Below are 13,413 nucleotides of genomic sequence, written 5' to 3'. Positions count from 1 at the left end.
TAGACAGAAATTTTCACTGCAACTTCGTCCAGCAGCTCCCCGACAACAACATCTTCTTCACGGTCACCTCCAGCTGCCTTGCCCTGCTGAATGTAACCCTTTCAGATATTTTTCTTCAAAATTTCTTCTAAGTCCAAAGGTAAGCTGAGACCGGACCCAATCGACTTCACCTATTTGTACTGTGCTCCATCGCGGACTGCCATAACTTTTGACTTGCCCCCATCTCACTTAACTAGATGCCTGCAGTTGGTGCTTTGATCTTATAGGCACTAGTTTTTACTAAAAAAAATATAAATTCATAGCTCTGGTTCTATCGATTTGATTTTTGGCATTTTGGAGTCAAATAATTTTTTTAATCTTATTCTAGTTTTTTAGATTGGTGTGAGATTTTTTCCTGTGGTGCATTTTCACTTTTTTACTGTTTGTGTGCAGCATAAATACTTTACTCAGTACCTCTAAGTTAAGTCTGACTACTTTTGTGCCAAGCTACCAGAGGGTTAAGCACAGGTTAATTTAGTGACTTTTATAGTTCATTTTGACAAGGACTGTCGTTTCTTTAATGCAAACAGGCACATATTTTCTGTGCAATCATATTACCAAATGCTGTAATACCACTGTACTCTGAATATAAAAATGGTGTTAAACACATAGTAACAATCTATCAAGAGACTGAAGTAGAAGCAGTCTTGGGTCCAACTTAGCTTCCAAATATGTTACAAAGCATCAAAAAGGAGTGGAGCTGTGAGGCCTCGAGGGATCCTGATAAGCAATATGTAGGACCCTCAACAGCCATCTTCCGCCTTTGGTATGTCTTTGGCCATTGGCGTAGTCATGGAGTCATGGTTGATAGTATCATCATCAGGGCGTGTTAGCCTCCACCAGGAGGTGATCTTGAGGAAATGGTTAAAAATAAAGGTGAATGTGAAAAACAGGATGTGTAATGTGCCCTTCACATCACTTACGAAAGGTTAAAAACTGGTCTACATGTTTCAGGCGACATGCACCCTTGCCGGGTCAACGGCTTTTGTCAGGACCAACTTTAGGGGGAAAAGATAACCCTCCCTTGTTTTTATATATTACTCACGTCAGGAGGCACACTATCCCCTGGACATGGTTAAGCGGCCGGCCGTATTCAATCCGGCAACGAGATTGCATTTGCTCTCAGCTTTTTAAATCACTGAACGTTCCACATAGGGTGGTGGGAGAGAAGTGTAGGCTGACATCTTGAGGTGCAGCTTGTAGCCTCTGGTCTGGTCTCTCCCCTCCTGAATGTACATTCAGACCAGACCAAAAGCTACAAGCTGCACCGCAAGAGGGCAGCCTACTCGTTGGTCTTGTTCCCTTCCAGTCAGTCTTTGAGCACTTCTGATGAAAGGAAAGCCAAGGACGTTTGTGGGTTCTGTTGTCTTTCTCCAAACCTGAAGACTTGTATTAATGTGTCATATTGACTCACTGCCTTTCCGTTTGTACTCTAACCATGCATAGTTCCTGTGAATAATTTTCTATGCCCATGGCTGTTCCTGCTCACATCTTTTAGGGCTCTAACTCTCTTCTGAGTTTCTCTTTGCCATTGTCTCTCGCCTTGCCTTCCTTTCTTGAACAGATTTGTTGAAAATGTGCACATGCATTGTGGTGAAAGGATAAACTGCATAAATAAGAGGTATGCACTCAAATCTCTTCGCACTGTACACCTCAAGTGCATTTATAGCAGCATCTGATATGTTCTGCTGCATATCCCAGATATGTTGTGCTGCATATCCCAGATATGTTCTGCTGCATATCCCAGAATGACTTCTCCGACTGTGCAGGTTTCCTGCTGTGCACCCTTGTCCCTGCTGTTTGATGCTGGAGTCTAAGGGGCCTATTTACAAGCTGGTTTGCATGGCTCTTGCACTACGCTAATTGCTACCTTGCCTTACTCTCCGCTTGAAAAGCATTCCATGGGCACTGCATGGGTGTTCCCACACAACTCCCAAGGATTTGGATGCATTCCCAGATTGAGCAGTACTGGTAAACCTGGGATTGCACCAAAAAGATATACCTTCCCAGGAGAGGCGTAAGGAGGAGAAATATCTGTATTTCTCCTTGATACTTCCTCTTTCTATATATGCTCTATTTCTGCTGAGGGACTTTCTTTTTTAAATTTTTCTGGCAACTGCCTCTATTTAACTTTCTTGATAGAAAACAACCAACAGAGTTCAGTAAAATATCAGAGTCACTTTAGCATTCTCTAGATTCCAGTCCATAGAAATTGTCTTCCACGAGCTCCCATAGACAAAATATTTTTTTCAATTCTTGTATTTTCAGTGATATGACCACCGAAGGCCCTGATTTTATATTAAAAACAGAGCTTCGGATCATACCATTTCCTGATGAAAATCAATAATTCTCTCCATGTGTTCTCATACCTGGCATGTCACACATTTTGGTGCTTAGTTTCCCTCCATGTTAAAGAACAGTAGATGTTTCAGCACCCATGCTAATGTGCTGCATAGCTAAATACATATAAGGTCCCAAAGGCGAGACCGATTGAATTGCAAATGCTTGTTTAATATAGAACTTCTTGCAGCACACCAGCTCTTTCTAAGCGCTGTACATAACAGGTGTTACTCTTACCAAGTTTTAAAGGCATATGCATGGCACTTGCACACACAATGAAAGAACAGAACAGAAGCTTCAGGTAGTTTACATACAAAACAGTAGGACTATATAATTGCACAAACATAGAACAATACACAGAATTAAAACAATCAACAATAATGAGATTCCCTAAAACATAAAAAATACCCCCAAACAAAATAATACCATTAAGCACATAATTAGACTAATATAAGACAAGAAAAAATCATCAATAATAAATAACTAAAATTGTCAAACAACCCAAGCAATCTGCTAACTACAATCCATTGATTACAACCTTGCAAGTATTTTTTGTGGATTTTGTGACTACATTTTGAGTTTATGTTTAAAGCTGTAAACCCAAGAAAGTGAATGACTTTGCCATAAAAATTGATTACTCAGAGGCGGTCTGCACTGTCGGCAGCTTCAAAAAATGTTCTATCTATTTGAGTAAAGCAACACTTAGGGTTTCATTTAGAGTTTATAATGCTGCCCTATCCCACCAAATTGCCTATTCCCCTCCTTTAGTAAGAGTTTGTTAAACTACTAGGTTACTGCTGATCATTTCTTAATTAGAGCTGATGGTTTCCGGTGCTCGGCACAGGCACTTATTTGGTTTCCGGTGCTCGGGACCCACACTTAATTGTTAACACTGCATTCATGACAGTCTGCCACATGGCGACACTGCTCACCCAATTTAGAGATGAGCAGAACAACAGTTGTTAATGAATATAATATACATAACACATTACTAATACCTGCCTTCCAAGCCATTCCTTTAGCTTTGGGGACCTGGAATAATATGAACGGTCGCACTTGCAGGTGAGAGAGATGATTAGTAGTTATGTTGGCAGTGATGACAGGGGCGATGAGTGGTGCAAACTGCAGTGGCCTCCTAGTCAGAATCCAGGCACTTATTATTTTACAAATTAAGCACTGACATTGCTGACAGAGCCTCTGCAGGCTCCACTAAAAGTAACCCCTGAACCATCAATGCATCCGCAAAAAGACTGAAGGGCCATAGTGGCAGTTGTCTTTGCCACTATGGTGGCAACAATTGCCAACTTTCCCTGCCCATGCTCGGCATGAGAGGCTTGAAGGAAATGGGTAGGGAAAATGTAGAATGGGTCGACGTACAGGAAGAAAACGTCCTGTGTATCCGGGTCAAACTACTGCTTTGGGAGTTTGCGTCCTCTAAATGAAAAAAGTTTGCAAAGTGGGCAGTTTAAAAGGGACACTGAACTGACAAACCTGCAATGCATGAGGAAAACCACCAGAGTGTGACTACCATCACAGCAAAGAGTACAAACATCGTGGTCAACGTTTCAGTAAAATCTTGCAATGTATAAGCAAAGTATTCTGGCAAAGCTTCAATAATGAATTTAATTCTTGCTTTCATAGAAATTCATTCTTGCTTTCATACCTGGGATCATATAAGAAAATATGTAAATAGGGGGGAAGGTCCTCCGCTAGGATAGAGGAGGTGATGGTCTTCATCCCATAGCTGCAAACCTTCAACTAGGGTTTATATGCCCTAATTAGGGATTATAAATTTAGGATCTGTCGCTGATACTGAATTTCTGCATAACCCTGTAAGTGAACCCACCAGTACACAAAGATATACTTGATTGTTAAAGGTTTATATATGTATACAGCAACACTACCTGGGAAGCAGTGCTTAATTTGTAAAAAAAAGTAAGTTTCAGGGCTGTTCTCTGGAGTCCATTGTGGCCCGCACCACCAATTGCCCCTGCAAATGCTGCCAATGACAGTACAAACGCAACTACTAATCTGCACACCACTCCTTCCTACAAGTGTGATATTTCAGGCTTTTTCAGGCCACCCAAAGCAATAATAATGGCATGAACGGCAAGTATTATTCTTTTTTAATAGATATTGACTTGTTAAACACTGTTGTTATGCTCATCTCAAAATTGGCAGGATAGCACCACCATGTGGTGGACTATCACTAGAGCTGGTGCTGACAATTAAGTGCTGGATATTGACTTATTAAACACTGTTGTTATGCTCATCTCAAAATTGGACGGATAGCGCCACTATGTAGGGGACTATCACTAGAGCCGTTGCTGACAATTAAGTGCTGGTGCTGAGCACTGGAACCACAGGCTCAAATTAAGCACTGCTGGTAAGGCAGCACTGTGATGCACATTTAGACTGAAAGTGAGGAACACAAACAGATCAAGTGATCCTATTGTTACCAGTTGCAGAACTTTTGCAATATTTTAAAGTCAGGAAATTCAACTACCACCTCCCTTGCAAATGTTATATTAATAGAAGCGATATAAGGGCCCACCAAAATGTGTTAGTAAGTTGCACAGACAACTGTATAAGAACCTAAGAAATTCTTTTGAAATCCTGGAATGCTTAACGTGTGCAGAAAGAGTACACTCAAGCAGCATGCCAAACCTGGAGCCAGCACGGTCCAAGCAAGAAGATGGCTCACATGTCCTATTCTTACTGGACCTGATGCACATAACTATGTCTTACTCCTGGAAAATTAAAAATAAGTCGGAAGTAAGTCTCAGCTGCTCATAGAAAAAGCTCTGTGAATAGGGTGAGCTGTGTGGACTGGGATACAATAAACGACAAAAAAAAACTTGTAGCACATAGAAAGGAAAAACACTTTTCCAAACGCATAACACTTTGCAATGCTGTATAGGAAAGTTCCATAAGCAGTCCTTTACATTTGCACACATATGCTGTACGTATTTGACTTTTATCAGTTCTGTTCAACCCCAGTTATTTGTTTTGTATCCACGTCAAGAGAGCTTAGACATATACTTATTCATGAAAAGCTTAGTATTCGTATGCAATGTTTTGACATCTTTTCTCACTGTTCTCTTTGTTGTTGAATGCTGTTAATGGTAAAAACGTTTTTAGTCATATTTACCAAGCGATACACATTCTGTCACACATGGCCTTACTTACTGCGCCATACGGTGGTATTTTATCTGACCCATTTTCTTTCGGATCACATTTACTACTCGATTAACTTTAAATACCTGCTATTTGTCATGATAAAAATGTCCTTTTTTTATATGATAACTTTTTCGTCCCAGTTCAGGTCTTTTTTGTCATGTATCTCTTTTTAACTTTTTGATTTCTTACTTGTATGCATCAATTTCTGATATTTATGTGTGGCTGCTGTTTTTGAAACTGTACTTCTTTTTATCCACATGCAATAAAATATTTGAGCACAAAAAACATTAATTCACATTATTCCAAACTAAGAGATGTTCTTACAGAGCACTACAAAATTTGAAAATAGCAGAGACTGGCTCTGGGCTTACCGAATATCCAGTTGGTTTGGCGTGCTGGCTTCTTCTCCTCTCCCAGTTGCTTGCGACCGTGTCATTACTTAGCGCTTCTGCCGAGAGTGAACATCTGACTGCTGGGTGTTCGCAGCCGCCGACCATATAACTGAAAATGGAAACAAAAAAAATCCAAGTTTCTCTACGAGGCAAACTGTCAGCTTTCACTTTGTTATTCATTTAGCAGACAGGAGTCTTTTTGACAAGCCCTAACCTTCTGAGCACCAACCCTGCTGAGCTCAGCTGGAGTCAAAAGCAGAGCGCCATCTGCCAGAGCTGTGCGTTTGTCGCCACACCTTTACTGCAAGCTGCTGGGAGAGGCCTTGAATGAAACTGTCTGCTGGCCCCACCCCTCAGACAGCAGCAGACAGGGCCTTTGAACAATTAGGGTACTAATTGTACCCTGCATTGACATGGAGATAGAACGCGGGTAAGACATTTCAGAAAACTGTACAGGGATTGTGTAACAACACATCAAACTCTCACACATCCCCCCCCCTCCCCCCTCGTACCGAATGAGTGAGTTTTCAGTGCACCATATGTATTCTAGACCAAAAATTTGGCAGGTCACAAATATTTCTAATTGTAGGGAGAAAATAAGACTTGTTTAAAAATCTAATCCAGAAAATTATTTTTTCTGTGAAAAAGTTTCCTAAATGTTGACAACATTCTCAGCATTTTGTTCTTTCACATCAGTACCACTGAAGTACCGATACTTATTAACTAAGCCACTGAAGTGTGCTTGAGTAACTATCACATTGTACCAAGGGATGGATACCATATGTAGTCATGAGTAATTTCAAACTAACTCAATTACATTGTTTTTGGAGCAACGAGCCTGAACGAATAACACTCGGACGGCTATCTTATTTACCACGAGACTTGCATTTCAGAACTTAGTGCTCGTATCAAATCAGAAATCTGCAATTTTGTAATCAATTTAAAAAACACAGATAGCATCTCATTCCAAACTATGTCAATTCTCCCAAAACTTACCCTCAAACACAAGTGGTCATCAAGATGGCCGCCACTGCTTCAATGTACCTGCAAGGAAAACGAAACAAGTTGAAATATTCTGCGTATTCATAATCTTGTCAGCGGTATTTCTGATTAGTTCTACTTGAAAATGGAGTAGGGGAGTGGGGGGTGTCACAGCTTTTCAATTAAAACCCGTTCTCTCGAAGCAAACACTTAATTCCGAGACTTACAGTGCAAGCCAATTGTGCATGCACCAAAGCGTGTCTATTTTTGAGTGTTTCGGGAAGAAAGCTGCCCATCCACAGCACTTATCTTTACACGCAGAGCTGACTGGAGGAGCACCTGTTCCTTGCTTCTTCCTGCTGTTATTGGCTGCTCTCCGCTCCTGCCAATTGGCCCCCCTGAGAGCCGCTGGTGCCTTGTAATGGAACACGAAAAGCTGGGAGCGTGGCAGTTGCTTAACTAATGTGCAGATGTTCACTTCACAGCAGTAGCCGCGGTGGTTAACACAGCCACTGCTGCTGATGCCAAAATCAGATTGTCTTTGTGTAAAATTCATTAATGATTAGGACTGTCTGAGGGCTGGTTACACAACCCCACAGCATTCCCAGATTCTTGCAAAAAAAAAAAAAAATGTAAAAAGTATTTTGTGAACTGCGAATGCAATATAAAAGCAAGAAAGTCGGCTTGCTCCCCTTAGAAGTCTATAACAGCAGAAGGAAACATGAAATATTCCTGGCAGAATATTCTTAGAAAATGCACTGAGGTTTCAGTTTACAAATCTAAAACTATTATGTTACCAGAATTGATGATACTTGTGAAGAATTAATACTATAAAATGAAGGAAAAAAAACCCAAGAAACAATATAGTTCCTTTACTCTGGAGTCTCTTTTTATTTGCCCACGTATACGCAATTCAATGTGTATGAGTCCATCACAACCGCGCATTGACTTCAAAATATTTTTTAATATGATTCTCCACACGTTAAATGAGCATCTCTGAATATTTCCCTTGGCTAAGCTGCTGAACAATCATAAGTCAACTAAAATGGGAAAATAGAAACCAAAGAAATGGAAAATCTTACCAGGTGCACATTTTTGCGAGATACCGGCTTTGTCCCTGAAGTCTTTTCACGTTGTAAATACAGTCATGAATCCCTGCTGTCTTCTTCCAAGTCAAGGAACTTAAAATGAGCTAAGCGGAATGCGGTAGTAGTAGCGCCCACATACACCAGTCATCACCTCTTGGCACCAGCAGAGAAGAAATGACCAGCCCATGCGGGTATGCAGAACTGAGTAGAGGTTTAAGTCGCTTGATGAAGCTGTGCCACTCTTGGCATTAGCAGGAGTGATGTAAAATCACAAATGACCTGGAAATTGATTCCTTCGGACACATGAAACAGAAGGAACATTTGAAAGGTCAGCCATTTTAGTTCTGCCAAATTGCCTGGCCTTCATTTGCATACTGCACTAAGTCAAACTCCATAGTGTAATTGCCATTTTGATGTGCCATTTGAATCATGGCCTGGGACCACCGTTTTCCCCTGTGTGTTAGAACATGTGTCACAATACACGACCCCATAAACAGGCCGAAGGAAAACCCAGAGCAATAACACTAAATTGCAGAAATGATTTTCGCAGACATCGGATATGTCAACAAACTAACAACATTTGAAGCAGATAATATTTCTAAAGGTTCCTTTAGGACATTTAGCAACCAAACCCTCAATAAAAGGTTCACTTCGTGCAAGCTGTCCTGTGACATTTATGTAAACATTTTTGATTGCTGATGACCATATGAATTCTCAATAAAACCTCAATGAAGTAAAAAGAAAAAAACACTCTCCTTTTTCTTTTCGTGGTCTTTTTCTTCTCAGCGCTTCATGCCTAAAGGTGTATAGCGCTATGAACATTTGATTATTGATGGAGGTGATGATGATGGTGATGACGCACAGGCATCATGGCCAACGTTTCTGTAAAAGCTTGCGATATGTACAGTAAGATATACTAGCAAAGGCTTCAAAACTTTATTTGATCCTTACTTTCAAAGAAAGTAATTCCAATTAAAATGTCTGTGGCCTGACTTCAAAGACAATCTATATTAGGAAAGGAGTAAAACTATTTCAGTCTAGTGAAAGTACATAGAAGCAAGCATTAACATAAGATCATATAATAAATTATGAAAATCAATGACAATAACGTATAAATATGAACAATGACCAAGTGTGTGGAGTTTACTGAAGGAGTTGGCCCAAATCAGGCCTATGGTAAGTAAACCAGAGAGTGGTATTCTTTTTAGGTAAACGGCGCCACATAGAAAATGTACACAAATTATCACAAAAGAACCCTGTATTTGACGGTGCTATAAGGTAAGGAGAAACCACCCCTCTCCTTATGATAGGCCACAGCCTTCTTGAACAAATAACACTCCCTAGCACACATGATAGTTTAAATATCACAAGTATGTGACTTGTTTCCACAAAAAGATGCAATAATAAACAGAAGGTAAGTATTCTTTTCTTCTTTGTTGGCCACTTTATTCAGTGTAAGTTTTCCCGGAAGTTCTCAACAGCCAACACGTGTTTCGTCGTAACTGGGAAATCGTCCCACGACTTTCTCAAGGCTAATTTCTGTAAGTAAGTATATCTTAATATGCGGTGATAATTCCAACCCGCATAGATTTTCAAAATGGTAGCATTCTTTGGTATGATTCTGGTATCTCTGGTCTTTTAATCCTGTGGTTTTAACTTTCTTCAGTGCTTCTTCCGTTTATGAAATCCGCCGAGAAGCCACTAAAGGTCCTGGTACTCTGCCTCGAGGACAACTATTGTGTTAGATTAAACTGTGGTCCAATGATGCATGTGAGCCATACAAAGTTGCCGTAGTGGAGACTTAAGAAAAGCCCATGGAACACTCTAGTTCAATCATATACATAAACAATTAAAAAAAAACTGGACTATCACACTTTTAGAGTAAGCCAGACAGTATAATATCTTCATTGATTTCTTTCCATATAAAAAGACCCTATTGCAAACATACAGGGCGTGATTCACAAAGGTATCTCACCCTTAAGCAACAGCCAGATATGCAGACTTTGGAGCCTGGAATCCAGGTTTGAGTCTCGGCATCAGCTAAACATCCTGTGGTTCTGGGCAAATCACTTTATTTCTGTGTGCCTATGGACACTGCCTGGATGCCCTCAAGGATGATTAGGCTCGCTCTTCAAATCCCAAAATAATTTATTATTGATAATACTTTTTGGAATTTACAAACTCTGAGTGTAAATTATTACTAAAACAAATCACAGTAGTAAATCCAGCACTACACATAGTCAACCAGCGATATTGCTACAACCTCCTATAGTAAATAACTGAGAAAGGTACTGACCATAAAATTCCATAGGAAATGAAGTTAAATTAAATTCAATTATTTTAAAATATAAATAAATGTTAAAAAAATATTTTTAAATAATACATATTTATTAATTAATTAAAACATATTTTAATAGCATAACCTATTTCAACTTTAGAAAAATAATGTAACAAATTTGATTTAAAAATAATTATTTTTTAAAAAAATTCTGTACTTCACTTTTAATAATTACTAGTGCTCATTAAAAAAAACATTAGGTGAAAATATATTTTTAATTGAAACTTAAGACAAATAATTTCACTAATTAATAATTCGAAATTAATGTAATGGTGCTGTAGCATCCTATGTTCAACATTTCTAGTAAATATATAAAGTAAACATACACTAGTATTTAAAATTGAAATATTGTTTACATTTATTTTTGACTTACACTCCACAGTCTAGGTGGGGCTCTCCACATGGAAAATTATAGGGAAAAAATAACATGAAAATTAGAATAAAAAAATATTTTCATGTGAAATATTAACTGACTTCTCTTTCAATACACCTATATCTACTCCACCTCTGACTCTGTCTCACAACCTTACTTAGTCCTCCTCCACTCTATCAGCACATTCCCACCACTCTATCCCCTCTATGTCAACTCTCTCACTTCCTCATTCTTACCTCTGCACCTGTCCACACCCATCTCACCACCGCCTCTTTCCTCTGTCTATTTCACCTCTCTCTACACTTCACTTCCCTTTATCCCCCTCTCAAACCTACCATGCTCTACCTCACTAACTAATTTCTCTCTATCTAACATCTCTCCATAGCTCATCTCATCTCTCTCTAACCCACCACTCTCTCTTTCTCTTGCTACCAAACCTCTCTGTTTATTTCACCATTTGTTCACTACCTCACCTCTCCTTCTACCCGCTCTTTCTACTTCTGTTCCCTTCACCTCCCCTCTCTCTCTGCCTTACTCCTTTTTTACTACCGCTTTCACTACATCTTGGGGCATATTACCAAGCAATAGCGATAATTATCGCTATTGCTTGGTTAGAGAAAAATATTAACCGCTGAGCTCCGGCGATTTTTACCGCAAATAAACCTTGGTATTACCAAGGTTTATCGCAAATGCGATAAAAATCGCCGCAATGCATGAATATCGCTGAAAAGTCAGCGATATTCATGTATTACCGAGCTAATGCTTTTAGCCATGTTATCCACCTCCCATTGGATAACATGGCTAACAACTGCTCAGGGCAGGTGTTAGCTTTTGGAGATATTCGCGCTTAGCGCGAATATCTCCAAAAGTTGGTAATAGGAGATAGCGATGTTAGCGACTGTTTTCAGTCACTAACATATTGGCACGCCCACTTTGCATGTCATTAGTGATAAATATCACTGACATGCAAAGTGGGGCCCAAGATGGTCGCTATCTCCTACTAGCTGTCGCTAACTGGTTTTAGCGACAGCTAGGTAATAGGGAGATAATTTTATCTCCGCTTTTTTGGCTTTTAAAGCCAAAAAAGCGGAGATAAACTCCCTTGATAATATGCCCCCTTGTTCTCAATCATTACTTTCTCTATCTCTCTCTCTCCTATCACCTTCTCCTCTAGTTCAACTCAACCTTACGGAGAGAATGTGGCCTAATGGCTAGAGCTGTAGCCCTCAACCTGGGGAACTGAGTTTGAGTCTCGGCAGGGATGCTCAACATCCTGTGCTTCTGAGCAAATCAATGAATCTCCTTGTGCCTAACAAAAATAAATGTGTCCATCTGTAACACAACTGGCGCTCATATAAAGTGCTCTGATAACTTCGGGTCAAGTTCGTGCTATATAACCCCCCCTCGCCCCAATAAAAAACCTTTCTGCTGCACTCCTTTCTACATAGCTGTCGTTTTATATATCTATATAACTTTCATCTTTGTCTTCATCTCTCTCTGTACCTTACAGCTATCTACCTCAGCCTCTCTCTTTCTTTATCAACCTCTTTATCAATCTCACCTCTCTTTCTCTAACCTTAACTCTGTCTCTCTACTTCACCTCTTTTCCCTATACACCTCATCTCCTTTTCTATTATTCAGCCTCTATCTCACCTTCTATATGCTTTAGTACTCTCTTTACCTAAACTATGTTTCTATACTTCTTCTCATTTAGCCATATCTCTAGCTCACCTCTTTCTCTCTCTATATCATGCATCTCCTAATACTGTTGTCACTGACTCACCTCTTTACCTGTCTACCTTTACATATACTTCTGTGTAACTTGCCTCTTTTCCTGCCCTACCTACCTTTCTTCCATCCCATACATCCCTCAGTGTACCCTACCTCTCTCCTTTTATCATTTCCTTTTCCTTATCTGTACCTATCTCTACCTCTCCACTTCACTCCGTGGGCCCGATTTTGATGTCGGATGGAGCTCAGTCCGTCTGACATCGATTTGGTACTGGGATCGACCGACCTCCTGTCGGCGGTCCCAACCAAGCAATTAGAATGAGACCGAACACTGTTAGTTCTTACTCCTATTCTTTACAAGGGAAGCATGCATTCAGACAGGAATGCCTGCTCTCATTGTAAAGAGATGAGGTGCAGTTCATCCCCACAACCCATGGCAAGCACCTCAAGATGCCTGCCATGGGGTGAAGTTATCAACAGGGGCGCACCACAGGTGCCCCCTCGACCTCCAACGGGAGGCTGTGCACCCATCGGGGGCTGCTGGGGGCCCCCAAAGTCAACTTATGACAGCCTTTCTGTGTCGGAAAAGCCGGCACTGAAAGGATGTCGGAATCCGACATTGTAATTTCTCGGATGGGAAGAGCCTTCCTTGGGATTACTGGAGGCTTTCCGAATGACAGATGGGCTCTTCGAGTCCATCGGAAGCCATTCCGAAATCCAGTTCAGATTCCTTTCCAACTGACTCCATCCAAATGGGTCGGTCAGAAATTAATCTGAACAGCTCATTATGATGCTGTGGCAACGGCATCGACCAAGGATCAGTGCCGTTTACTATGGCATCGTAATCAGCCCCTAAAACCATACTTATCTCTATATCCCTCTTTCTCTGCCTACCCCTGCGTCTTTCTACTGCTCTTTATCTGTTGTGAATGTGGCTTTTCGTCTGGATTC

The 13,413-nt window shown here is 40.3% G+C and overlaps 1 long non-coding RNA gene across 2 annotated transcripts in view; it reads right to left on the bottom strand.

Annotated features, from left to right (window-relative positions):
- LOC147708903 (uncharacterized) overlaps positions 1–7,415 on the bottom strand; it is a 110,601-nt gene extending 103,186 nt beyond the window's left edge. Inside the window, exons 1-3 of one of the 2 annotated variants that reach the window (XR_015296663.1) lie at positions 7,272–7,415; positions 6,948–6,995; positions 5,931–6,060 (exon numbers count right to left, since the gene is read on the bottom strand). This is a non-coding gene — a long non-coding RNA (uncharacterized LOC147708903). Of the gene's footprint in view, positions 1–5,930; positions 6,061–6,947; positions 6,996–7,159; positions 7,241–7,271 lie in introns of those variants that run through there. The other variant, XR_015296662.1, reaches the window with a different exon arrangement.
- Positions 7,416–13,413: the final 5,998 nt, after the last annotated feature.

Source organism: Lissotriton vulgaris, chromosome 6 (genome assembly GCF_964263255.1).
Source record: "Lissotriton vulgaris chromosome 6, aLisVul1.2, whole genome shotgun sequence".
NCBI lineage: Eukaryota > Metazoa > Chordata > Amphibia > Caudata > Salamandridae > Lissotriton > Lissotriton vulgaris.
The sequence above is the reverse complement of the archived record's forward strand: the minus strand, read 5'-3'. Positions and strand labels throughout refer to the sequence as shown.